The following is a 20,631-nucleotide window of genomic DNA, read 5'->3' as shown; positions in this document are numbered from 1 at the left end:
ACTCGTGCAAAACTTTTGAGGTCGGAAGTCAGAGCATAAGTATTCCTCATCTTCAGTGGATACTCTCATATCTTAGTTATCAAATAGGTAACCAGTTTTGGCCCTTTCTCTTATGTCTGTGGAAGTGGTCCACCATTAGTACCCTGTTCTATCTGTGCAAAGAAACACAAAACTATATAAATTATGAAAAAAAAAAAAATATGCCTTGTCTGTTAGGAGCACCTAAAAGGTGCTTCATTGGAACATTGGACAATCAACAGTGACATGAAACAAAGGTAAATGCTGGGTTCTGCATCTAGGACAGAGTAATATTGGAGTAATATTGAGCACAGGTACAATCTGGGAGACAAACGGCTGGAGAGCAGTTCAGCAGAAAGTGATCTGGGGGTGCAGGTCAATAGTAGGCTCAACAGGAGTCAGCAGTGTACCCTGGCAGCCAAGAAAACAAATCACATTATGGGGTGTGTTAAACACATCATAGCCAGCTGGTCAAAAGAGGTGATTCTCCTGCCGTATTTTGTGTTGGTGCAACCTTATTTTGACTATTGTGTGCAGTTCTGGGCTCCACAATACAAAAAGGATGTTGAGGTCTGTGAAAGTGTCCAGAGGAGGGCAACAAAGCTGGCAAAGGGGTGGGAAGGCATGTCCTATGTGGAGGGAGGAAGACACTTGCGTTGTCTGGTCTGGAGAAAAGGCAGCTTGGAGGAGACCCTGCTGCTCTCCACAACTTCTTGAGGAGGGTAAGGCAAGAGGGAGGTGCCGGTCTCAGCTCCCTGGTGCCCAATGACAGAACAGGAAGCAATAGACACAAGGTGTGCCAGGGGAGATCCAGACAGGAGAGTAAGAAACATTTCTTTACCGTGAGGGTGGTCAAACACTGGAACAGGCTTCCTAGTGAGGTGGTATATGCCCAAGGCCTGCCAGTATTCAAGAAGTCTTCGGAGACTGCCCTCATTAATATACCTTCTCTTTTTGTTAGCCCTGAAGTGGTCAGGCAGTTGAACTGGACAATCTTTGCAAGTCCCTTCCAGTTGAGCTGTTCTATTCTATTGTATTTTTGTACTGGCTGATGGAGCTGCAATAAATCCCAAGCCAAAGTATTCATTGCATTATACAGAGAGCTTAGCTGACTAACTCATCACATTTTCATCTAATCTGAACAGAAGACATCTATGCTGCTTTTTAAGTATAGCCCATAATTCTTATTTTCAAATCTTCTGGTGTGTGAGAACTGCAACTGAATAAAAGTTTTACCTGGCTGAAGAGTTTCAAGTTAGCCATTCAGTCAGTAAACCTGTGTCAGCAAAACTCAGATACCAAAACTAACTACAAGTACAGACTCTAAATAAGCATATTCCACCTTTTCCATGCCTTCCACTAATTTTTCCAGTACCTTAATCAGCTTTGACTAGGAAAATAGAATAGAAATGAATAAAAATACAGGCTGAATAGTTGTGTGTGATGTTATATTTAAAGAAGGCTCAGTCATCTTCAGAACTGAACACAAATCTCTCCCCTGTGATCTTTGCAAGGTCCCCCAAAACATCTTATACCTCATCAAACTTCCTAGAATAAAGAGAAACAAGAAGAAAATATGTCAGTAACTGTGGGATGAAGATGAAGGATGTGGAAAAAGGCCTTTAGTAAGGGAGGGGTAACATGACAGTAGAAACTACATGATACACATACTTGTTACTCATGTTTTGCTTTCTGCCTAAACTGCTGCTGTTTTCATTGCAGGCTTTAAGATGCAATCATTCATTGAGGCAACAGTTCAAAGCTGCCAATTTGAAGACAAGACTTTTTGCCCAGTAGCAAAAGAAAATGAAGAATTCAAGCATAAGTCCGAATCAGATTACAAGGACCTTGAAAAACCTACAGAAAATTATGGCCTGCTGATATGAGCCTTTTAATTTAAGTAAGGAAAGAAATTAAGATACAGATTTTGCTCTTTGCCTGCTGAGCTTGTCCTATTGATTCCAGGTAGGCTACACATTAAGTACCATAACCGGTTTTATATAATTACAGTATTCATCCCTTGGTAGCATACTTTTCAGGGTTTGTGTCTTGAATTATATCCTTTCCTTTTTTTTTTTTTTTTTTTTTTTTTTTTTTTTTTTTTTTTCCCAGTGGTATAAAGTTTTGCAAGCATGAAAAGGCTGTGTGAAATGTCTCAAAGACATGTCTTCATTGCTTTTTTTTTGAGGATAATTATTTGGTCTTAAATACTTAGTCCATCCAGTGAGATCTTATAATCCTTTCTAAGTCTTTGGATTTCTGAACCAACAAGGTTCACTTTTGGTGGAGTGCGGGGCAGGATGTGGGATACATGTCCTTGTTTTATTATACTCTGAAGATATGTCTACATCTGATTATGAGGTTTCTGAATAGCTGCTTTCATCTGCCTTTTCTTTTACTTACAGTATTTTCCCTGAAGCAAAGTCCTTCACTTACTCTGGCTTAGTGTTTTCCAGTGTTTGTTAGTCTTACTGTGCTTGTTTTGTTTCTTTGAAAACATATTCCACAACCTTTGGAGGCTTGCACTGGCTCTGGTACAGTCTTCCTTACTCATGGAGGAAAGAAAGCAGCAACGTGCAGAATACAGTCCTTTCCTATTTATTTATTTTTGTAGTAGCCGTACCAGACAGGGGGTGAGGATAGTTTCCCTGGATGGGAATATTTAGGTGGAATTCAATATTGCAACATGAAGCAGTAAGGCTTGTAGATACAGTATTTTCTCTTGTGTGCTCTCTCTTGCATGTACACACAAAGAGGTGTGTGCACTTTCTCTTGAAATAGGTAATTCAGAAAGCGTATATGCAAAAGGATCAGTCACATCTTTCCCGAGGCTCTTAGATGGTACACATGCACAGGTCCTTGTGGTAGGAAACAATAAAAATATAATACAAAGTACCCTATTTGTATTGATGCTCGTTGGAGACATTTTTGCTCTTCCCACCAGAGACAAACTTGTGCTCAACTGAGATTGTACCTAACAGGGGAAATCTCTGTTTATATTGAACTAGTTAGTTTGGATGTAAATTTTATTTATTTATTTATTATATATATATATATATTTTACAGGCAGAAGCACTAGTGTGAATCTATTTTAAAATAAGAGAAAAATGTCTTAGGTTGTACGGTTTAACTTTTTTTGGGAGGGACAGGCAGAAGCACAGTTCTGTCAACAGGAGCTACATCACTTTGAAAAGAGTTTCCTGTCTCATTATAGTGGATAATACTTCTTGTTGTCACTGAAACTTGAGTGGGAGTCCTGCAATTACTGTGGGAGTATGGGGAAAGGTGTAACTGTGGAATTAATAACTTGCTAAGAAGGAAAGAGTGTTCTAGCAAAGAATTGTCAAAAGGTATTGATGACTGAAGGTGAAAATATAAGGCAACTCTGAGTTAAAATTTTGGCAGAACATTTCTGTAAGGAAGGCAGGCTATTTATGGCAGCTTCCCAAGGAATTAGTGACCTTTGAAGTTGTGCTGAAGTGGCAGAAGCAGCAGAGTGACATTTGTTGTTTTCTGTAGTACTGATTCAGACAGGCAATGTTGACTTTATCAAGAAATTCTCTTTTGGTCTAGTTTACTCAATCACAACAGTGCCCTGACAAAGACAAATAGATATAGAAATGGGTAATAAAGAAATGCTATGAGAAATACAATTTTATAGTATTTCTATTTCACTATTCCATTTCTAAGGGTTAGATTTATTATTATTATTATTATTATTATTATTATCATTATCATTATCATTATTATTATTTAGTCTGGATAACTTGTTGATTTGAGTTTATTTGGGCTCAGATGCTGAAGCAAGGTAGAGAGGCCCACTTTGGTACAACTGATGGAAGAAGTCACCACTCTCATACTCATCACTTTCTGCAGTGATGATTACCGTCCCCAAAAATTTGCAAATTAAAGTCGCTTAGCTAACTTAATTGATTTTTCCTGAAGTAAATTAAAAAGTGCTCTGATGGACTGCCCTGCCAGTCCTCCAGTGGGGGCTGTAGTCTCCAGATAAGGGGTGATCTGGCTGGCACATCTGGACAAGTAAGAGGACTTTTGGCCATTCCCTATAGAAAATGAGGAGATTTGCTGTTTCCCTAACCAGTTAGTTAATTTTCCTTGAACACCTGTATTTTTAAAAAAGCTATTTTGTTATATCTAGATTATAGCCAACATAATGTACTATGCTCATTGTGTTTTGTTGTTGTTCTTTGTTTTTAATATTGTAACCACTTTTAGCTAGAGCAAGAAATAATTAAAATGTTCAACACTTTTCCTATTACTTGTCCTCTGAAAAATGCTGTGATGTTGAAATCAAAATGTCCTTCAAGAAAATATTGATTTGAAAGAGATCTGGTTATAACAAATCACTTAAATAGGGTTGATATAATGCTTTATGAAATTTCTGGAATAGAACAATATAATTTATTGTTTTAATGTTACTTTTTGAAGTTTACTTTAATATTTGTGCTGAAACAAAACATTTTGTCTGAGGAGGAATGGATTGACCCCAAATGCCTTTTACTTATTAAAAATAAATAAATAAATAAATAAATAAAATAACAAAATGTATTTATGCTGATTTGCTCTCAGAATAATATAAAAAAATGCAGTCTTGTGTGAAACAGGAATACAAGGTACCATGCATCTGTAGAAATGTACGAATAGGCAGATAGTATAAGTGACCTCCTGAGGCCAGTGGTTCCAGTTTTAAGACCCTAACATACATGTATTAGTTTTAGCTGGATGCCTAGTTTGATAAAAGCACTTGGGTGGATGCTACTGTTAAGCAAACATTTTTATACTGTGATTACATTAAAAAGGTTTCTTGTTGTCATATCTGTATGAACTACATCAATAACCCCAATTAGCTCCATCAACAAATTCCGCTGGTAAAGCTTCCTAGTGTGTGCAAAACCTAAATGCCTGCAGAAGAATGGAAAGTTTGTTTCTGGTTCCATTTAGCTGGGTGAAAATCTGACTTAACTCAGTTTTGCTCACTTAGCCTCATTCCCTTGTAACTTGTTAAAGACAACGAAGCACAAATTCTGTGAAGTTTCTTTTACAGAGGGACTTAATGAAAAGCTCATATTATTTCAAGCCTTCAGAAGGCACAAACTGCTGCTCTGAACATGTTGAACCCTTGTTTATTGTGAACTTCTTATAAAGGGGAAAGAAAGTCACACTAAAGATCCTGCTGTGCAAGAGGACAACACAAATGACTACAATACTCAGAAGACAAATGAGCATACAAAAGGGCGCATTAGTAATTGCGACCTCTCATTATTAGGCACTGTCCTATTCAGCACCATAATTTTGGTAGTAATTGCTACTAATTGTTTTAATTTCTCCCTCCTGAGCATTCCTAGAGCTCATACCATGAGGTCAGTTTTCCTTGGCTGCTTCCAAATATGATAAATGCAAATTTTATTTTTATACTTGAGTCATGACTTTACGGAAATGCCTTCTTCATCTCTTTGTGCCAGTACAGAAATGAAGCAGGAGAAAATGCTAGAGGCTCCACTGCTTTGCTTTGATCCTTCTCTTAGAATTATTAAAAATGAAGCCTTTAAGTAAACAGCTGTAAAAATTAAACTTCACCACTACATGGGCCTTACTGTGTCTGCTATAACAGCTGTCTAACACAGAGGCATCAACTTCATCCCCAGGTTAGGGCAGGAGGAGCAGTAATCACATTTTCCCAGTGCTGTGCCTGATCAGATTCATCACATTCAGTCACCCAGCAATGCAGAACAGGTGTTGCATTACGCTGCTAATGCTTTATTGTTTCTGGAGTCCTGTTTGGCATGGAGCTCCATCTCTGCTTGGCCAGAGGTGGAAACTGGAAGGAGGGTACCAGTGGTACCAGGGTGGCAACCTGCTGATGTTGATGCTGGATCCTCCATTCTCAGATGTCCACCTCTCAAAGTGAAGGGCTTTCTGAAATACAAAAAGAAAAGGAAGGGAAGGGAAGGGAAGGTATATTAAACACAGTTGATAATAATGTTAATCAGCTAAGATGAGTAAACTTGGCCAAGAGAGGCTTTCTGGCTTTTATTTTCATAAATCTATAGGAGAAGAAGGGAACTAGATGAAAATACAGACAACGTTCTAAATCTGGAATTTCTGTGTAAGGAAAGTTTAAAACAAGTTCTGTTTCATTTATTTTTATTTTATTATTTTATTTTTTTCCCCTTGGTCTCCATTCTCTCAGTTAAATTGGATATGTATATATCATTCTTTTCCACTACAAAATAACTTTAATTAGCTCTCATACGGTGTAAAACCTTTCCAGCTTAAGAAGCATAGTCACATTAAATGTCTGTGTTTTAGGGTTTGCAGCTGCTTGCACTACTGAGGCAGCCATGGAAAACAGAAAAAGCAAAACTGAGGTGGGAGGAGGGTTTTGATTTGGATTCTTCCTGGTGGGAACAAGTCATGAAACAAATGTTCAGTTTCAAGATTTGGAAAAATTATAGGGTATATATATATATATTTATTTTTATTTTTATTTTTTTTTTGCAAATTTGCTTTAGAAGCAACTGGGTATGAGCATGGTATCTCAACAATAGGCACTGCCTTTGAATTTTAGAAAAGGAAACTGTAGACTGTGACTTTGAGAAAGTCACATAAAGGCAAGAAGCAGGGTTTAGCTTGCCAAAGAAAAATAACTCTAATCTAAATGGCATGGAGTCCTTTGAGTTTTTGTTTTATGTTTTGCTCTTTTCATTTTCACTCTTTGAAACAGAAATGAAGAAAATCCCTAAATCTGTTGACTGGCAGAAAAACAACTCTTGCAGACAAAGGGCTCACATTAATACATGTGGGTACTGCTGATTTCAGTAGGACTGCTCAGTTCAAATGAGGACAAATTAATATAATCAGTTTTCATCTTTGGTGCTACTGGGAACTCTTGGGCATCTGATTATGGGTTGGCAGCACTTTTATGGAAATTTATCAGCCTGCTTTGAACTTTTTTTTTCTAACTTCCACTTCCACTAGCACAATGATCATGTTGATAAGGGGCCTCCTGGTACTATGTTCACACGTCAAAATTATGTGCCTTGTCAGAGCAGTGAGGTTGCAGTTTAAAACCTGTGATAATGCAGCTTTAACCTGAGCTCCTTCCCCTCGCTGCATTAGACCTTATACAAGAAACTTTGTATTTCACAGGTATCAGGCAGTTGCTATCAAGATCAGAGAATATCATTCTAATGGATGGATATCCATATGCAAACCCAGTTCAAAAATGCAATCAAAGGGTATGCTCTGCCATTTATACTCATTTTCAAAGATCTTTTGTTCCACAAAAGGTTTCTCTTGCCTCTGAGACATTATACTTCCAAATTTCCCCAAAGCTAGATTTCGTAATCATGTAGTTGAAACAGAAAACCCCCACAACATAAGGCTTTCTTTTATCTTTAGTAGTCACTGTGCCTTAAGTTGGCATTGTTTTTTTTTTTTTTTTTTTTTTTTTTTTTTTTTTTTATAGAGGAAGACAAACAAATTCATACAGCATGAAAGGAATCATAATTGATCAATAGTACAGCAACATTATTAGAAATTTATATACTTAGAAAATAGATGTTATCTTACAGAATTGACAGCAGAAACAGTACTGCTACTTGCAAAGGATCTTTTTGGAGATAAAACGCAACATTTCTAACCCACCATAGACACTGGCGTGTTATTCCTTTAATATCCCAGGAGTATCCCACTAATTTTCTGTGAGATAGCTCTTCCTATTATCATGATTATAAACTGTACCTTTCATTGCCTAATTAAGTGAGACTCTGTGAGAGTGAACAAACACGTCATTCTGCTGACGTTCTGTCCAGCCAACATCTTGCTTCTCACCTGAGTAAACCTGGAGTGAATGCAAATTCAGATCTTGTTTTTAGGACCAGAAGGTAAATACAGTTCTGACTTAAAGTTAGGTCAGTCTGGTATGTTCTTTATTTGGCTTAAATATATTTGGTGGGCAGAAGGATTTCTCTTCTTGTCTCCTGATGGAAGAAAGCCAATGGTGGGGGTAGCACAGGCTTCTGGCAGTGCCAGCCCCCACTGGTGGCATGGGACAACTGAGGGCATCACCAACTGTATGGAGCTGGACTACCTGTACCAAAAAATGATGCTGTCATAAATGAAAAGCAATATTCAACATGCAGCTGGGAGCAGAAAGAAAAAATATCTTTGTTGTTATTGCCCCATTTAAACATCCTGGCTCAGATTTTTGGGATATGCTTTGGTTGCAGCATGTGGCTGAGGAAGGCACTCAGCAAAAGCTGGTGTTAAGCTATCTTTAGACTTCATCAGTGCTGCCTGGCTGGTCTCTCTTCCAGCATTTTCTGCTCATTCTGGCCATGGAGAGCAGCTCTGGACACTGAAATGTTCTGTTCTACAAGTGGATGGCCAGAGAGGCAGAGAGAGGGGAACTGCAGTGGGGACTGTAAAGCTGTGCCTGCACTAGCAAGTGATGCAGTGTGATAGGAACAGGGTGAAACAATACTGAGGGCACAGGGTCCCCACTAGGAACTGGAAGGGTGTTTTGATCTCTGCCCCGAGGGGACAGATGGATGGATGGATGGATGGATGGATGGATGGATGGATGGATGGATGGATGGATGGATGGATGGATGATGGGGCAGCTCATTTCCTGTCTCCACTGCATGGGGGAGGCATCCAGCACTGGGGACTCTGCAAACAAGCAAGCATGCAGTAAACGCTGCTCAAGAGACCTTTTCTGGGGTCCCTTGTCTCAACTATAGTGTGCGTGGAGGCTCTCCCTGGCCATCCTGAGGATGATTAGGGACCCAGCCTGCCCACATTTGAGCTTTGGCTTCTGTTCTACTGTTAGAGGCATGCATGGGGGAGAGGAAGGGAAGTTTGTTCCTCACTTCCCAGGTGCTGGTCCAAAATCTATCTTCATAAATGAAAAGAATAAACACACTTTTCTGATGGATACTATTGTTCATCTAAAGATGTGATTGAAAATTCTTTGTTCCATTGAAAAACAAAAACAAAATCACAATTCTACTTATGATGAATGTTGTGAGACATTTGCTGACTTCATGATGAGACAGCTATCTGCATAGGCTTATTTCTGAGAACTCATTACCACGTCTTAAGCAAGCCCTGTAAGCCCTATTTCTGCTATTTTATACCTAGATAAAGCAAATATAAAGTCTGATTCTATTTAGATTATCCCAGTCAAAAGTATATCAATGAGCATGTCACTTATCAGCTTATAAATGATGGGATTTTTATGACTCTTGTAGGCCTGCTTTTGCAGACCAGCAGCAGTCTGTACCTTAACCTCCATTACAGCATTAGCTCTGCACCTTTGCTGCATGCAAAGTTTTTTAAGTGCCTTTGCTACAGCAGCCATTAACAGCTTTATTACCTATAGGAAACGACACTCTGGGATGTATTTCTTTAGTCTGCTGCAATGAGATCTGTACCTGATGACTACTTGGAGACAAAGAGCCATGTCAAAAAGCAAGAAGCAGCTTGAGAAAGTAGAGGGAAAATACTACTTTGCTTTGAGCAATGAGGGAGTTTAAAGCATCTAAGTGCTCCATGCTGAATACAAGATAGGAGTGCTTCCAGAGAGGAAAAGTAATTCAGTCCATACACTGGTTGTACAAGGACAGGCAGACAGCTTAGAGGTGTGATCCTAAGGAGACATAACCCCCACGGAAATCAGGTAGAGGCTTTCTGTAAGGTTTTCTATGTTTCTGGAAAACACAGTTTCTCCTACTCATCTGGTATGCAGAGAGATTGAGTCTTGCATTTCAGAATGCAAGTCTGAGGTTTTGAAGATGTGAAAACACATAGAAGCAAATACGTATATATGTGCATGCAGGTTATATAGATACAAATAAACCTCATAACCCCATGCAGTGTTTCAAGTGAGTTGTCCCTCTTGACATATGAGGTGACGGGTGTCTGCATTTCACAGCACACCAGCTCTCAATTTCATGCCACTGATCCCTACTTGGGTCTCCAACCAGGACAACGACCTTTGGAAACTGCACAGCTGGTTCTCCCCCCCGCCTTTTTTTTTTTTTTTTCTGAAGCATTTTACACTTGAAGAAAGGACTTAGCCTGTAAGTCACTGGGATGTAACCTTGCAGTCATGTTGCTGGTATAGGCAGAAGGGGAATATTGGTTGGAGGCTAGGAGCAAGGGAGAGAAAGGAGAGGAAGGAGCGTATATTGGGCACTGCTGCATTAGGAAGGAATTAGTGACAGGTGGGGACAGTATGCACAGCAAAGAGAAAGAATATAAAATAGCTAGTTACCGGTTTTACCACAAAAGCCAGGCCTGTCTTGGCAGTTTCTGCCGCTGAAGAGAATTAGACAGAAACAGTCTCCCCAAGCATCCTATGATGCCATCTGGCTTATTACATAGGAAATCCCCATTGGCAGTCTGTTTTTTTTTTTTTTTTCCTTCTCTTTCTCCACAACAGTCTGAATGAGTGCCAAGATTACTTCCCTCTCTCATGCTCCCTCTCTTTGGCATTGAAATATTATTCTGTTGAAGGGGGAAATATGCAGTATACTGGCTTAGATGAAGGCAGCAATTTAGGAAGCAGGAGTCTTTTGCAAGCCTGAGAAGGAAGCTGGACTGATAAAGGAGATTAAACAAGCTGAGACTCTTTTGATGAACAAACTGAACCATCTTGGTGCTGAAAAAGTAGAGATACAGCTGATAGCTCTGTTATACTTGCTATACTGCTTGCCAGGAGAACTATCTACTTCCACTATTAGCCTAAAGGGCAGTGTAGGAAAAGAAAGTGAGTCACTGCATAGGAGGAGTTCAGGTGAGACGAAGGTAGAGTGAGCAGGGAGCAACACTTTATTACAACTCTGCAAATTACCCACTGTGGGCAATTACTTTGTCACCTACTTGTCTTTTCTGCAAGATTTCCTTCCCTGAGATTAGCAATGTGCATGCACAACAGTGGTCTGCTTCTGACAGGAGAAGAGTTGCGAGTAGTGTGGTTAGTTTTAATTATTTTTCAGTGCAACATCCATATTAGATGTAGAACAGAGCTGATTTAAATTACAGCTTGTCTGAAAACTGTGATTGACCTGCAAAAAGGTCCTAACATGTTTAAAAAGATGATTATACTGGAGGAAAATGTTGAATATTTTGCTAGATACTGAATATTAATTCTTATTCTAAATACTTAGGTCTGTGTGTGTGTGGACTCACACGCATATACACAGATTTATTATAGATTTTTTTTTAATGTCTTTTTTTTTTTTTTTTTTTTTTTCAGGTGAATACTTATTTTGTAAGAAGCTCATAATCTCAGTTGCCTTTTCACTGCATAATTCCTTGCAATGAAGAGCAGCAAACTGATATTTTACCCAAGCTAATATTTTTCATGCCAGTTTGAAATGTTAATGAATATGTTGTAAATGATGAAGAATATGTATGGTTCCTGTATATGTCCAACGTGAAAGTCCATCCCTTTATTTTTGATCTCATATTATGGTCTTGGTACAATACAGATCTCTTCAATCTCTGTTATCATCACATCATATGTAATCTGTGGGATAGAAGCAGGACTGTCACATCTCCCTCTCTCCATCTATTGTTCATCCAGTCATAAAAACAAAGATTTGTCCCTTAGCCATGCTACTTTTTGAAAATTGCAGTTCAATTGCATTCTTGTTGTGTTTTCCCCTTTTCCCGTAACATAAAAGGCACTGAAGTATTTGCTTTAAAAATACAGAACTTGTTCAAAGCAGTTATGTTGCACATAAATGATCTATCGATGCTGAGCTATCTAGGGCAGGGGGTATTTAACAAACATAGGAAAAAAAAGCAGTGCGCTCAGCAGGTTTGAAAGAATTGTCTCAAATGTCTGCAAAGCAACTGTTCATATGTTAACACTAGGGTTTCTTGGCTTTGAAGTGTGCTGTAAATATACTAAATGTACTGGCTAAAGTCAGTTTGTTTGTTTGTTTGCATTTTGAATCCGTGGTGAAAGTTTTTGTTATTTATTTTATATCTTTTATATCTTTTCTTCATTGTCCATATTTAAATTCAGAAAACATTAGCAACAGTTCCAGGAAAAAAAAGCTTTATCCTATTGCAGAAAAGGAACTAAATGTTTAAATGAGATATTTCAGATATTACCAAAAGCATTCTACTACTCTGTGGAAAGAAACATAGCAGGAGGGCGGAAATATTAAAGAGGAAATGGTGTGTAAATAAAGAAAGGTGAGTTATGTTATCTCCTGACAGATTTTGGTTTTGTTCTAGTCTCCATCCATTTTATTTATTAAGATTAATTATTTTCTACTGCTTTAAAAGTTTCTTGTGATGGATTTCAGATCTTCACTGAGAAACTTCACCTGACTGTGAGGGGACATGGTTTTACACAGGTGGCAAATACCTGGGACAGTTCACTGAGGTTGGCCGAGTGGTGCCAGTGTGCAAGCAGTACGACACCACAGAACTGAGTGAAACTTTGATCTATTTAAAGCCAGAAAGGTCGAGGTCAGAATTCAGAGGTATCCTTGTGGAGATGTCCCTTAAGGCCTTTGGGCAGTGTAATCTCATTGCTAGAAGATTGATGGCTCACCTACCGCACTGAACACTTTGCAAATCTCAGCAAATTATGGTTTGGTGAGCCCAGCAAATAGTGGTGTTGTCTACAGTATTCAATTTTCCCCTTCCACCAGGAAAACCATGCCCCAGGTGAAATGCTACAGCAGGACCTGAGTTTGCTCTCCTAGAGCTTACCTTTTTTTTTTTTTTAATTTTTATTTTTTCAAGGGGAAATCTCCAAGGCAGATCTTGGGAGCAAACCCATACTGATGAAATATGGGCCATCAGTCACCAGTACCTGTGAGTGATCTGAGCTGTGTGAGCTGTTAGTAGAGATGTACCCAGTAATAACAAAGACTCAAGTTCTTTATTAGAGGTTTGGTACTGTTTGATCTCCGTTAGTCAATATGTGGATTATTATCTGAGTAACTCTTTCCATGAAGTCTGAAAAATTAAAAAGAAAGGCCGCATCTACCCTGGCAAACTGCAGGTCCAAAGCTAATCCAAAAGTTAGCTTATTCAAATATAATGAGCTGTCAGTGGTTTGAACAGAGCTGATAAGTTTTTGATAAAAGGCCATGTATTATTGCTTTTACTCAGTTATATCACCCTTGCAAAAGACAAATTGCTCAAAACAGAGGACAAATGTGCTTCCTTAGAAGTGTCTTCACAGCGAATGTTTGTAAAATTAATGAAATAAATGAAAAAGAAACGTATAATAAACAAAATTGTGACATTTATGTGCAGAAGGCATATAAAATTGCCTTTGCAATAGAAAAGACATCTTGATTGTGAAATTGGTTGCTGTTGGAATTGCACGATTTTAGTAATCTCTCTATCCCAAGCACAATATTTTATTGCTATTTTCCTTCAAATCCATCACTCAGTTTACTCAGCTGTAGGAGTTTTCACAAACAAACATTGCACCAACTGTATTAGTAATTTATATCTGATAAGAAATGAAAATATTCATGGATTTCTGCAAACCAGGTATACGTTGCTAGAAGTGTGGCAGAGAATGATGAATACCCCCAAGTATCTGAAGGTATTTGTTTGTTCTGTTAACTTTAAAAAGAAATACAGATTTTGGAAACACATGGAATCTAAATTTTAGACTGTTGCAGTCTGAAGGAGTGCAGCTCATCTCTGGGAAATAATAAAACATTCTGATGCCATCAGCAACACAAACCCTTGTTGCTCCCTCATTCTTCTCTCTTGAAGACTAGGAGATCTCCAGGATACTTCATATAGATGTTGAGCCTGGAAACAAGGTGGGTGCAGAAATTGGGCCAAACTGTCACTGGAATTTGCCTTTACTCAGAACACATTTACACCTTGGTTAGATGTGCAAGCCTGGCCCATGCCATGGTCAAGTCCCCTTGCAAGCTGTGCACATTGCAGAACCCTCTCTGCCTATGTGCAAATGCAAAGTGACATTGTTTAGCTTGCTTTAGCTGTAGTGTGGTATTTACACTGTGACAGGGAAGGCGAGAATGGATTTAGTCACTCTGCAATTACAAATGGCTAGATACAGATTTTTCAGGAAAAGAAAAAAAAAAATGTGCTCACCCCTTAAGATAAAGGCTGGATGCAGCCTGTGCTGGTGTATGTGGAACCCCTGGCCCAAGAGTACTGCTGGCACAGCTCCACGCATGGGGCTTAGCCTGGGCTCCCAGCCTGTAGGCAGTGGGACAATGATACCGAGATCAGCACTAACGAGGTGTGGGTGGCTCCTTCCCTGTATTGCTTATCCCAGAGCACCAGAGGAAGGCCAGCTCTTGCTGCCTCCTGCAAATCCAACTGGCTGGAAAAAAACAGCGTGCCGTGCCTCATTGTAGCTGCTGCTGAATGGGGAGTTCCAGGACGGTCCTCATCCTTCTGAGTGCAATCATGTTAAGAATAGTTCAGATCTTTCTCAGCACTCTCTGTCCAAATATTTTGTATGTACTGTAGCTTAGCAATGCCTCCCAGGAAATATTATGCTGTCAGTGGGCAAACAATTGCTTAGCTTGAAAGAAATGTAATTATTTAAGGCATGCACAAATGTTTTTGGCTGCATGATGCTGTAACATTATTAACTGTGGGGGAAAAAGAGAACTAGCTCTATTTTAGAAACTATATTGCCATTGTCCTAAAATGCAAAATAGCTGTAAGTCCTATCCTGACCAGAATTCCACATTTGCTCTTGATAGTAGATTGGATTTCAGAGTAGGATTAAGTAAATAAGTCATATTAAAATGACAAAATGGGTAAATAGAATATAATGTGAAATGAAATGTAAATTGGATTTAGGCAAACACTTTTATACAGACCTCCCGTCAAACCCTATCAGACTGCTTCAAATTCCTACTGTGATTTCTGCTCGCAGTTCTATTACATGTTGCCACTCAAGGGCATTTGATGTTTTCTCTCTCTGGAAATTCATTTGCATTTAAATGATTTGAAATAATCATAAAAGCCAAGTGCTATGAAGTTTGAAATTAGTTACTGTCTATAAATTGCAATGCCATTAAAAGATGATTTTGAAGAGCTTTGCTGTCTCAAATGTATGCAGATTAAAATCTAACAAAGTACACCTTGTTACAAAACTGTAAAGAATGGTGTGACATGGACTTAAATTGATTTATTCTCCTACTAGTGCCTATAAACTTTACATACTTGGGTTTCTTCTGAAAGTGGAAAAAAAACTTTCATTTTCCTGCTGAATCTGAGCCAAATTCTGCTCTCAGATGGGGTTTCATTGGGTGTATCTGACACCAGCACTTGGCCTTCGAGTTTAATCTATCTGCTCTATTAAATTTCTGGAAATGCTGTATGAATAGTTGGGTCTCATAATTTTTTTTTTATGGTGGGAATGAAGGAGTGGGATCAGGAACAATGGAGGCCATTTATGTTTGGCAGTGTGTGTATATGTATATGTATAGATGTTCATTTTTACCCCCTCTCCCATGAATTCAGTGTGCTCTTCTGGTGGGTGTTCCTACAAGGTCTTCTCTCTGAGGCATCTGGTGTTCCTGGTAGGTCACCCTGCAGCTGGCCACACCTTTCTCTTGCCAATGGAAAGATAAAATCCATTTATGAGCACACTTACATTTCAAAATGCTGAAGTCCTCTTTGAAATAGAACTCTTTTCTCCATCCGCTCCTAGGTTGGCTTAGCCAGTGCAAAGTTGTCACCTCGTAAGTTCATCTTTCACTTCTCCTTCCCTAGCACTGTTCAATTTTTTAACCTACTTCTGCTCTCTTTGAGACCTTATTGTAGTATACAGACTAATATAAATTCCTACTCTCTCTTTGTTTATACCATTGGGATACTATAACTTTACATCTCTGGATTCCAGCAGTACATTCCAAATACATTTTCCTAGCCCCAAATCATTTTAAACGGGCTTAACTGCCTATATACACTAAACTATGTCTAGTTGTATAACTTGATCATAAGATGTTTGTAACAAGGAAAGCAAAGCTGCCTTGGTTAATAGGTCTCAGAACCCAGGGATGGAATTACCTCTTTATAAACATATTTATGTGTGCATTTTTATTATTCAGAAAAAATGAAAGAAATGTGCTTCACACTGTGGAGTACATTTTAAAGGGCAAGTAAATGTAGCATTTTTATATTTCCAGTGGTTGAAAAATTCCTTCTCTAGTTTCCTTGAAGATAACATTAGTTCTGCAATTCTTATGGTTTCTGTTGCAATGAAGACTTCTATACTCGTTTGTGTATGAATCATAAAGCAAAGCAGCTACTTAGTTTAGCTGCTTATTTTCTAAAGTTGCCTCAGTGGCTAGTGTGAACCATCAGCTAATCCTTCCTTAATTACAGTGTGCAAATTTGATGTATACTCACTAGTGTGGAGACAACACCTAATCCCTTCAGTCAAGTTCTTAGTTGCTGCAGTGTCAGATCAGCGATGGAGGGAAGTGAGGCAGGAGTGAAAAGGACATGCTCTTTGAACATGATACAAGGCATGGGTTCTGCTTGCAAATGCAGGTAGTCTAACAGAAAAAGTCAGTACTTTTTAAGGGTTGATAACTTACATATAGAGCTTGTTACTCTATCATGCCACAGACCTGTTATGTTAGCATTCTGGTGGACTCCTGGTTAATTTGTAAGAAGGAAATCCCTGCTAGATTCAGTATGTAGCTCAAGCTAGATAGCCCCAAATAAAGATGCAGTCTCTCATTTCTGATCAGTCCCTGGGAGAGCAGACCAAGGACACTGATTTTTGCTCTGGAGCTGTAAGGTGGACTGCTCTCCCTGGGCAGATTTTCATTGCAAAATTAACCACATGCTTGTGCATGCTTTGCTCAAAATCCCATTGCCTACAGGATTCATCCAAGAGCAAACACATTTCCAGTCCCAGATGGTTTTACCTGAGGAGAATTGCAGACTAGCATTGTCTCTTGTTTCATGGAAATGACCTGGCCACCTTGCTAGCAGCCATAGACTTCAGTCAGTTTCCCAGTCCCTTTCAGGAGATCAGAAACACAGACAGATTTTGCCCAAATGCACCAAGGAAGAATGCTGGAGCAGCTCAGCTTGCCTCAGCACAGGGATTTTCCCTATTAGTGCTTGGAAGTGTGAGAAGCTACTGAGATACAGCAGCAATTTGGACAGAGATGAGGGATGCAGCCATACACTGTTGGACTAACTGTCCTGAGTGGTTACTCCAGGTGCCTGCTTTTACACTGTGTGCAAAGTGAACACTCCTAATAATGGTGCACTGTCAATACTTCATTGGGGAATTCTTTCTAGATACTCTAAAGAAATGTTGGAAGTGCTTACGTTCAGGTATAGTCCTCCATCACAGAGTGGTTTACTTAAAGAATAAAAGAGTCCTTTTAAGAAAGAAACCCGATAAATGAGCCAGGGTCATTGGTTCTGCCCTGCTTTAAATCTGTATTCACAGCCAACTGAAGAAAGTTTTGCAAATCATCTGGCTTCAAGAACTCTTACCACTAGAAATGAGATCTGGCAAAAGAGATAAAAAATTACTGGTAACTGCAGATGAAATTGTGGCAGGAGATTTAACTGAAAAATATAACATTTTATGAACTCAGGGCAAAACAATATCTCCCAGAACATATTGCAATCCGATCTTCACAGATGTTATTAAAATAATGCAGAGTTTGATAAAAATGCATAAATTATACTTTATTGTTATGGATTATAAAATGTGTTCTGAAAGGGATGGTAAGCACAGCAAGCATTTTGCTTTATCTAGTTTGACAGTGCTTCATTGCCATTAAATGAGGAGGCATAGCTTTACAATATTTGCAAAAGACAGAGGAGGAAAGGCCATAGACTGAAAACTTTCTAAGGCTGGGACTATCTCTGTATATATTTAAACAGTGCTTTGCACAGAAAGCACGAGTGCTTGGTGCTCTCCCTGGCACAGACATTCACATAAATCACAGGAAATCTTTCTTTTCCATCCTAAAATGATAACTTTTTCCGTATGTTTTCAAAGCCTCATGTTCTTGTATAGAGCTCAAGTGCCCTTTTGCTTCCATTCACCCTTTTTCCTAACCGCTCCCTATAGGCATCCTTTTTTAGCTGTGCTCTGACCTACGATAAGGAATGTAAAGTTTTGGCTCCCCAAACCTGTGCAAGTTCAATACTGCAGCTCAGACTTGTCACTGCTCAAGATGGGTTTGAGGGCCTGTACTGCAGTACCGAATTTAAAACATAGTGGGAGGTAAGCCCATCTCCTACTACTGCAATGACATTTTTAGTTTTAGGGTTTTTTCCCTTCAGGCAAGTATTTCTGAATGTTCTGGGGTAGAAATTAACAGATGGGATTTCTTTAAAAAGATACAAACCACAGTTTAGGGTTTTAATCTGATTTATATGTGTGTGTATATATATATATATATATATACACACATATATAATTATTTTTTTTTCTACCAGAAAGGAGCTAGACTGTGCTACCTACTTAGGTAATTAATGATTCAATGTGCAGCCACCATACACTGGAATTTGAGCTGCTGGAAATCTCATTTGTAACCATAAGAACGCAAAGGGACACACAAAAAAGCCTGATTTGTCTTTGTGGCATTCCTGAGTTAAAATTAAACCTTTTAGGAGGAGCTGACAACACAATACAGTTGCATTAAAGCCATGTTTATATTTTTTCATGAAGGATGTTTCCTATGAATAATAAAATTTGGGGTATTTTTTGAAGACAGAGTTTAAAATATTATTCTGTTGCTGTAATATCTGTTTGTAGCCACACATGCTGTGTCTACTGCCTGCATATTGTCTCTGCTGCCTGCATAGTTTTCCATCCCAATCATTGCAGTTAATAGGTGTATTAGGCATTCACTAGACAATTCTGTCCCTTTTAGCTATCCAGTAGTAGACTGAATTTTTTGAACATGCTGATTATGCCCCGGTTTTATCTCTCTTTAAGGCTCCATGATGTTCATTGCACCTCTGTTCCTTTTGTTCATTTTTTAGAACAGAGTTCCCACTTCCCATTTTGGCTGCTGCACCCTATAAACAGGAGGTAACTGCTCCACAGGAAAGCATTTATTTAATTAATACATGGATTTAGATTTGTCTAATATAAACATGATGATAAATTGTGAATAAATGTGAAATACAGAACACTTGGTGTCTCCTCTGGAACTTGCTTAATGCTGTGGGTGCACCTGGGCAAACAGTCATTCCACTTGCAGAGCCAGCAGCCTTGTGCCTCCCTCTGCAAGGCCCCTGAGGAAAGAAATGCCCTCAAAGTGTGAGGCAGTAGTCAGAAAAGCAGTAACAGCTTAAGTCTAGAACACGTTTAACAATGTGCTTAACTTTAAGCAATTTTTTTTCAGTCCCACTGGCCTCAACAGGACTTAACGAGGCACTTAACATCCTTCCTGAACAAGGATACTTTCCTGGAGACAGCCTTAACAGGGCAGCTCACTAATTCCTTTCTCTAATGCTCCCTGAGTCCTACCTTTTCTGTAACACTGCTGAGGAGCTGTCTGTGCTCTGACAGCTTTAAGCAGGTAAAGAATAAAGGTAAAAGTGAAAAGTAATCTGTTGACATCATATCTTTATATAGCATCCCATTTGCCCACAGCTTGTTGGCTCTCCCTTGCTGGACTTTGCCTGGTACTTGCTGCAGAGCCCTCTCCAGCAGCACAAGGCTTGTGGTGGTCCCAGCATACACACCACACCAGCAGGGTGATAAACTGCACATAACATACCACAGAAAACATGCCACAAGAACAGGGAGGGGGGACCTGAAAAGCCATTCAGAATTGCTAAGTGCTTCTCTGCATAATTTTGGCCAATTATTTGTCCAGCTCTGATTACACTGTTGCTGTTGATTTAAAGTGTAACGTTATCAATATTTTTGCACGGTCTTTGCTTAGGAGGAAAGTAAGCAGAAGAATGAACACTGATTAAGGGAAATGAAACCAAGTCTGTTTACTGATAATATATGTATTATAGCAACACTGAGACATGTAAATTGTATTCAGGGATTGCTTTCTGGCCATGTTTATGATCTTCAATATATTTGTGCATTTCTGGTTTACTGCATGGGCAAAGCTTAGATTTCTGAATTACAGAGGTATTGTGAATTTTTCTCACAAGGTTCCAAATGCTGTGTCATTCAACAGGCCTACAGTGCTATTTAGTAATACTCCTAAATGTGATTTTACTGGCCTCTGTTCTCATTGGAGAATATACTCAAATCCGATTAAAGAAGAATTCCTTCTTTATGCACTGGAGTTTTTCACGGCTTCTTCCTCGGAGTATCTTTTCTTTCCCTCATTTCATCTTGAAAGGTCATTTTAGGAACTAAAAAGCCCTGTTGCCAACTTTTAAAATAATTATGATCTCCAATAAAATGCCATCTATTTTTAACATTGTACTTTTTAATGTGTCTTCTTTAAAGACACAAAGTAGATGACTTTTTCCATGAATAATGTATGACTTCAGAGACTTTGTATGCTATGACATAAATTATCTACTACTTTTCCACTATTTGCTGATAAAGTGGGGGTGTTTTCCTCATACTCTGTAGTCAGCTCATGTTTGGAT

At 38.8% G+C, this 20,631-nt stretch overlaps 1 long non-coding RNA gene across 1 annotated transcript in view; it reads left to right on the top strand.

Annotated features, from left to right (window-relative positions):
• Positions 1–20,631, top strand: part of LOC311436571 — a 137,398-nt gene that overhangs the window by 47,019 nt on the left and 69,748 nt on the right. Inside the window, exon 3 of the long non-coding RNA XR_014692946.1 lies at positions 1,741–1,983. This is a non-coding gene — a long non-coding RNA (uncharacterized lncRNA). The remainder of the gene's footprint in view (positions 1–1,740; positions 1,984–20,631) is intronic.

Source organism: Aythya ferina (assembly GCF_964211825.1).
Source record: "Aythya ferina genome assembly, chromosome: 4".
Lineage (NCBI taxonomy): Eukaryota > Metazoa > Chordata > Aves > Anseriformes > Anatidae > Aythya > Aythya ferina.
This window is presented reverse-complemented; position numbering and strand designations above follow the sequence as displayed.